The sequence below is a fragment of the Amphiura filiformis genome, chromosome 14 (assembly GCF_039555335.1).
Source record: "Amphiura filiformis chromosome 14, Afil_fr2py, whole genome shotgun sequence".
NCBI classification, from domain to species: Eukaryota; Metazoa; Echinodermata; class Ophiuroidea; order Amphilepidida; family Amphiuridae; genus Amphiura; species Amphiura filiformis.
In genome coordinates this window covers 2,201,517-2,208,754 of record NC_092641.1, presented here as the reverse complement: position 1 = coordinate 2,208,754, position 7,238 = coordinate 2,201,517, and the positions used below count along the sequence as shown (strand labels likewise).

The following is a 7,238-nucleotide window of genomic DNA, read 5'->3' as shown; positions in this document are numbered from 1 at the left end:
CAATTTGTGAAACAACTTTTATATAGGCCTATACCGGTATACTTATTATTTGTTACATGTATACGTATAGCTATTACCATTATACAGTACTATAGACATAAATGGCAGCCTTGAATGCTTGATGTGTAATCATTCAGCAAGCGCATTCAATTTATTTAAATGAAGCACCTGAAGTCAGTGGGGTGATCACGAACTGTACTCAGCGGCTAATGTGTGCTTTTTGTGCTTACGGCTACTCAATCACATCCTTGTGTGTTATTATAACAAAAGGTACTTTTTTCGTTCCAGACGTCGCTTTCACGCGCCTTTCGTTTGATCACTTATTGACAGTAGCCTGCTAGGTAAAGCGTTAATACACTGTCGGGTCAGCTTACCGATTTAATGGCGGAAGCCCTTTGTCCCAAACAAAAGGTACCTTTCGATGAATAGCTTGTCAAATTTCAAATCGGCACAAGGTTTCAATGCGTTACGTAATCTATTTCTTCTCCATCTATTTAATAGCTCCATGATATATACAACAAGCTATCAATTCAATATACTCGACACGCTTGACTGCATGTTGTTGTATTGAACATGATAGCCTACTACTATTAATGCCATGTATACCAGAGTTTGATAATGCACCAATAACAGTGATTTGTTTTGTCACTGATTCTAGTTATGTGCTTTACGCATGCGTAAGCTTTGTTAACAACAAAGCATCTTGTAGGCCTAAAAGCGTCATTTTAGATGTGATTAGCATGCTGAGACGAACACTTCACAATTGGAAAACTCTTGTATTTCTGACGAACATTTCACAATTGGAAAACTCTTATATTTCTGAACTTTGGAGGAAGGATTTCAATCGATTTACACGGAACAGCTCAAAAGACATTGTAAGTGCGTTAGTTATAATAAACTGCTCAAATAAAGAAGTCCGCAGTCATGTAACCTGTCCGACACCAAAACCTGATCTTGACAATTTGATTGATACTGTCGTATGCAGAATCTTGATTTGATACCAAATGTGCTACCAAACACTCAAAAGTGACAAAGATTGATACCAATGTATGGCATTTGGTGCATTTTCAAAGGTTGCAAATCAAAACTATGCACGAGGTCTAAATTGCTTAGCGTGGCAATGTGGTCAAGCTTGTTTGCCCATGATGGGCTCCTGTCGACTATCCCATGTGCGCGCTTTATTCACTTGCTAATTTAAAGCCCATGGGTAACAGTGCTTTACTGATGAATACCAGGGCACGATGCGATCGATATGACCTAGCGGTTGTTTCAGGATATGGCATTGGTCGATCTCTGCTATTCAGCTCTCCAGGTCCGCGTGGTTCGTTTTTAATTTGCAACTTTCGAAAATACACCAAATTTCATTATACTGGTATTAATCTCTCTGAATTTAGAGTGTTTGGTAGCAACTTTGGTATCAAATTGGAGCTAACAAGATTCTGCACACGATTTTATCAATTACATTGTCACAACAAGATCAGATTTTGGTGTACGAAAGGTTACATGACTGCGGACTTTCTTTATTTGAGCAGTTTACATGTAGTACTCATTGTATTTACGTTAGTATCCACAGAACATTTATAGTTTTGGAAATACTTTATTGGAACACATATTGTTAATTAAAAAAATGTTGAAAAGTCACGAGCATTGAAGGCACTATCAGTGTTTCGGTAAAACTAAGGGTAAAACATGTTTTGAGTCAATTTGGAGGAGTACGTAAAGTGTATGTAGCAGGGAGGAAAAGCCGTCCATCATATGAAAATGTTAACCTTTCGTATTGAAGATATACATTTTTTCCAAAAAGACCTACATTTTTGAGGAAAATGTATAATCTTCAATACGAAAGGCCAAATGATGGACGGTTTTTCTTCCCAGCTGCATACACTTTAAGTTCATATCATTAGATTTATAAAGTTTACTTCGAGGACTGCTAAATATCAAAAATCTATCTGATAGTTAATAATTATTACCATCAAAGATCATTCAAACCCTGCAATTTCAACACAGAGAAAAGATTATTAAACATATTCTATCCACGATCAAGCTAATTAATTAAACTTTTTTTATCATGATAATGTTAATGTCTACTTTGACATTTAATGGATACTCAACACTTGGCGGTGTTATACGAATTTCAGCTGCATTTATTTTAAGTGTTTCCAGTTCACAACATTTAGTCATTAGAAAGATCATTAAGGGACTTCTTAGCGTGCCGAGACAATTAATGAAGTGCGTACTTAACGTATATGATAATGTCTACTTTGCCAATTAATGGATACTCATCACTTGGCGGTGCTATTAAAATTTCCACTACATCTATTTTAAGTGCAAAATGCTGTCATTAGAAAGATCATCATGGGCGTTCATTTATTTCTTCATGTGTCGAGGCAATTAATGAAGTGCGAATTTAACGTTCTGCATCAAAGCCGGTTCTGCACTGTTGATCAAACACACACAAACAAATCTGTTTGTAATATTTTTAAAAGTACACGCAAACTTGTTTAAAAAGGGTTGTAAAATTGCAAAGAAATATTTCATAAAAAAGTTCAACATTATAAAAACATTGAGTCGTATTTTTGTTTAATTTTTTTTATAACCCAACAATTAAAGACAAAAACGCATCCTAAAGTTTCTTTTCATAACTGACCCCGTAGCTCGCCATAGGTAAGGTAACAAAACCTAAAATGTTTTTATATAAATCTATCAGACATTGATTTTCTTTCGAAAGAAAGAATTTTGCTCTCAATTTCTGATAGCTTTGTTGAACTTGGAAAACTTCGTTACCCGTGGTGTGTACTGATTGCATGTAAATAAATACAGTATACATGTAGTCCTGGACGCGAGAGTAAGATTTCGACAATACACAGCGCTCCTGGAGGAGTATAGTTGGGGTTAGTGCTCCAAGATTTAGGGTTATGGTTTATTAAGTATGTATTAAAGGAGAAGCATAGCGCTCCCGGAGCACAAGGCCTATAATATGCCTTGTGCTCCGGGAGCGCTATGCTTCTCCTTGAATACATTGACTTTCTCCTTTCGATCCTTGAGTTGATCCTTCTAGGCTCGTTATATATATTCCCTATTCAATACCACGACATATGGGATATGTACAAGCGGGCCGAGGCGTCATTCTGGACGGTGACGGATGTAGACATCGCAAAAGATAAAAAGTCTCAACGATTGGAGAAGTATTTCATTTTCCACAACCTATCGGGTAGCGACGGAATAATCGTCGAAAATTTAACGACTCAATTCTGTAGCAAAGTGCAGATTGCCGAAGCGAAGGTTTTCTATGGTTTTCAGATCATGATGGAAAATATTCACTCCGAAATGTACAGCGTGCTCATAGATACGTACATTAAGGACAGACGCGAACAAACGCACCTACTCAACGCCGTGGAAACTATTCCCGTCGTAAAGGAGAAATCCGAGAGGGCTCTACGCTGGATCAACGAAGACGAGGCCACTTTCGCCACGAGACTCGTATTGTTCGCTGTCGTCGAAGGATTTTTCTCAGGATCGTTCACCGCGATATTCTGGTTGACGAAAAGAGGTTTAATGTCTGGTTTGACTTTTTCCAACGAACTCATCAGCTGCGACGAGGCGTTGCATTGCGATTTCGCATATTTATTGTTCTCGTACATTGAGCGCAAATGGTTCGAGATGCGGTTGAGATTGAACGCGAATTTATGACCGAGGCTTTAAATGTTCCCTGATAGGAATGAATGAACGTTTAATAGAATTCATCACCGATCATTTGTTGGTCGAACTAGCTTACGACAACTTCTACAATGTAAATTGGCCAGAACACATGGAACGCGTTCATTAATGTAACGGTTTTTTAACACATGACACGTGTTCAACTTATTTAGAGAACGCTAGTGTTAATGTAGAGAACACAGGTGTTATTACCTCAGAACACTAGTGTAACGTGTTCTAATCCTTTAAACACTGGTGTTCAAAATTACTATCTATGAACACCTCGGACACATGAAAGAAATGTAACGGTTTTTTAACACATGACACGTGTTCAACTTATTTAGAGAACACTAGTGTTAATGTAGAGAACACAGGTGTTATTACCTCAGAACACTAGTGTAACGTGTTCTAATCCTTTAAACACTGGTGTTCAAAATTACTATCTATGAACACCTCGGACACATGAAAGAAATGTAATGGTTTTTTAACACATGACACGTGTTCAAACATTGATTTTCAGAATGCTGGTGTTCAACCTTTATTTATACATTTTCAAAATCTCATTACTCGACAATAAACAAATGCATGGTAGTACAAACAAGATAATGGCGGTGTTCCGAAGAATTCCGATGAAATCCGAGAGTTTTCACCGAGGCAAGCACAAGGCTCAAACCCTCGCCGATCGTATCTCCCGGCCGACAGCGCAACCCGGGAGCGCAATGCCTTGACTGCTCGGACATCTCGCCCTCTTGTGTCTCTCCGATGCTTGTTCATCGCTGTCAACAGATATACGGGCTCCGAGTCGCTCCCAAAGTTGCCCTGAATTTCATTCTTCCCTAAATCCTTCGAATTTACTCTCACTATCATCCCATTTTGTCGAGAAAAAGACAATTTGGAATAGCGCTAGCGTTTCCACATTGCATCGCCATTGTTGTTGTTGTTACTTATATCCCTCCTTCATAGGAGCACCGTGTATTTCTCGAGCTCGCTGACACGTCGCAGGTCTCCAACGCCTCTATCTGCTCATCCACATCGGTATCATTACTACATGCGTTCCATTTTTGAACACCAGTATTCAATATAATCATTCAGAACACTTGTGACACGTCTGATCAATACTGCGTGTTCTACATTATACTAAAAGAACACTAGTGTGCAAGGCTTATCATATTTTCAAAAACACTAGTGTTCTAACGAGACAATTATGAACACCTCGGACGCGTCTGAGAAGCGTCATGTGTTCGGGAAAATTTGCAGTGTACCGCGTGACCAATCCTTACGATTTCATGGAAAATATTTCAATGGAAGGTAAGACCAACTTGTTCGAGAAACGAGTAGGAGAATACCAAAAAAAAAGGGGGGGGGGTACTAAAACTGCAACTTGAGACGCACCGATCTGGTTTGCATAGGGTTCAGGTGAGCTCCGTCGGAAGTGTCGGGTGAACTGGCTGTATGCAAACAGGCTGTATCCTTGGGCAAATTCCTCTCGGTCGATAGGTACACCTTGGTCCTGGTGCAGAATGTTTGTACCTTGGAACAAAGAGTTTTCTTCGTTACAGTGCAACACCAAAAAGTTGAGGTCGAAGTGCTTGAAGTTGTAAGAGTTAAATTTATCGTTAGCCCCGTTGTAGGCGGTATTATCCTCTAGACCAAAGACGACCCGTCTCAATACTTGCCCCGTGAAAAGACTCACTCTGACGAAAGACAGATTCCCCTGAGGTATGGAATAGCATTTAAGATCCTCTCTCCGGATAGGGTATTTCACGGTAACACCGCTTTCCAATTCTTTGGCGTCGTGCATCGGGTAATCGGGTTGGGCATCCACTTGATCATCGTCGGCTCTCAAGAGCGAGCATTCTTGCTTCTATGCAGTTTGAGTATAAGTTCTACCCCGTTGAGTAGAAATTTTCCTTGACAGAAGATGCCGGCGTGCTTCATGCCGTGCTTTGCTGCGTGCTTTGACTGGTAAGTTGGTACCGTTTCTTCAAACCTAGATTGGCTTGAGCGTTGGGAGCGGTGGGATTGACGACGTCAACAATTTCGCGGCGTCTTTGTAGAAGAGGGCGGAGGTCAAGTGAGATTTTTTGGCATCCGATCCGTACGTCAACAACGTCTCGATCATGGCGCTGTAAGGGTAAGTGTTGTAAGCTACGCTGACCATCCTGAACATCGAATGTAGAAAGAGGTTGGTAGGAACGCACTAGGTACACGCGAGGAAATCGTCTCCATTGGGAGCGACGATTTTTACCTAAAGTGTGTTTCGGCAACTGTACTTGTGTGTACCTGTGATGACGAATATGGCAGCAGGTAGAATCGGGTGCAAAATATATACAATGGTGAAGTGCGATAAAAAGAAGGATGCCAGCTGGTTACGTGGATACTTCGCTCAATGCTGCCTTAAATCCATCGAGCGAGGTGAAATCTCCCGGGTCCTTCCGAAGGGCGTTCCATTCCCTGCTGGTGTGGAAAGAAAAAAGCCAAGTAAGCCTGGGAGCTGCAGTATTGTGTCCAGAATCTGGAAGCATGCCCTCTGGTGTTAGATATTGCTAATGTCAGGTAATGCTCCCAGTTGATGTCGATCAAGTTGTACCTTATTCTGTACAGCATGGAGAGTCTGGCTTGGCGACGTGTAGATTGAAGCGACGGCCATTTGAGATCAGCAAGAAGTGACGTGACGCTGGTCCTACGATCATACTTGCTGGTGACGAATCGCGCACTACTTCTATGGCTTTGTTCCACCTTCTTGATGTTGCGCTGGGTGTGGGGGTCACAGGCCACTGCAGCACACTCTACAATTGGTCTCACATAGGTGTTGTATGTAGCCTCTTTGATTTTCCTGCTGCAGTGATTGAAGTTACCTCCAAGGAAGGCACGGGTTCCATTAGCTTTCTTGGTGATGATGTTGAGTTTGCTGTCGATGATCAGACCGAGGTACTTTGTAGAGGACACCTCTTCAAGGGTAACGCCGTGGATGTTGTAGGCAATGGTGATAGGCTTCCTTTTGTTGGTGACGTGAATTACATGACACTTGGATGGATGGAATTGCGTTAACCACGTGCGTTTCCATTCCTGCAAGGCGTCTAAATAATCCTGGAGAAGTTTGGTGTCTTGATGGGTTGAAATGAGTTTGTACAGGACACATTCATCTGCAAAGAGGCGGTTGACAGAGCTTCTGGTAAAAAAAACGAAAACAAAAGCGCAGTGATTTATAGTGCGCTACGCACAGGCACAACGCCTAGACGTTGATCCACAAGCCTCAGCACACTTTACAGGTTGTCGCTGTGACCACGACGGCCCCACATCATTCCATAAACCATTAATCAACCATTCAGGGACTTTGCTGCTTCAAGAGCGCACACCCTAGACATTCCACAAATAACCTTCGCAACCAGGATCAGCTCCCCGAGTTTCGTACGGGTTACAACGAGACACATTAGCAGTAAGTTCCTTGTCCAGGGGAATTTCAAGCTAACTCAATTTTTTCCACGATAGCGTACTAGGCACCGCCAGGTCTCGAACACACAACCTCTCGCACCACAGTC

The 7,238-nt window shown here is 41.4% G+C and overlaps 1 pseudogene; it reads left to right on the top strand.

Moving 5' to 3' along the window:
- Positions 1-3,000: 3,000 nt before the first annotated feature.
- LOC140170461 (ribonucleoside-diphosphate reductase subunit M2-like) lies at positions 3,001-5,081 on the top strand (annotated as a pseudogene).
- Positions 5,082-7,238: the final 2,157 nt, after the last annotated feature.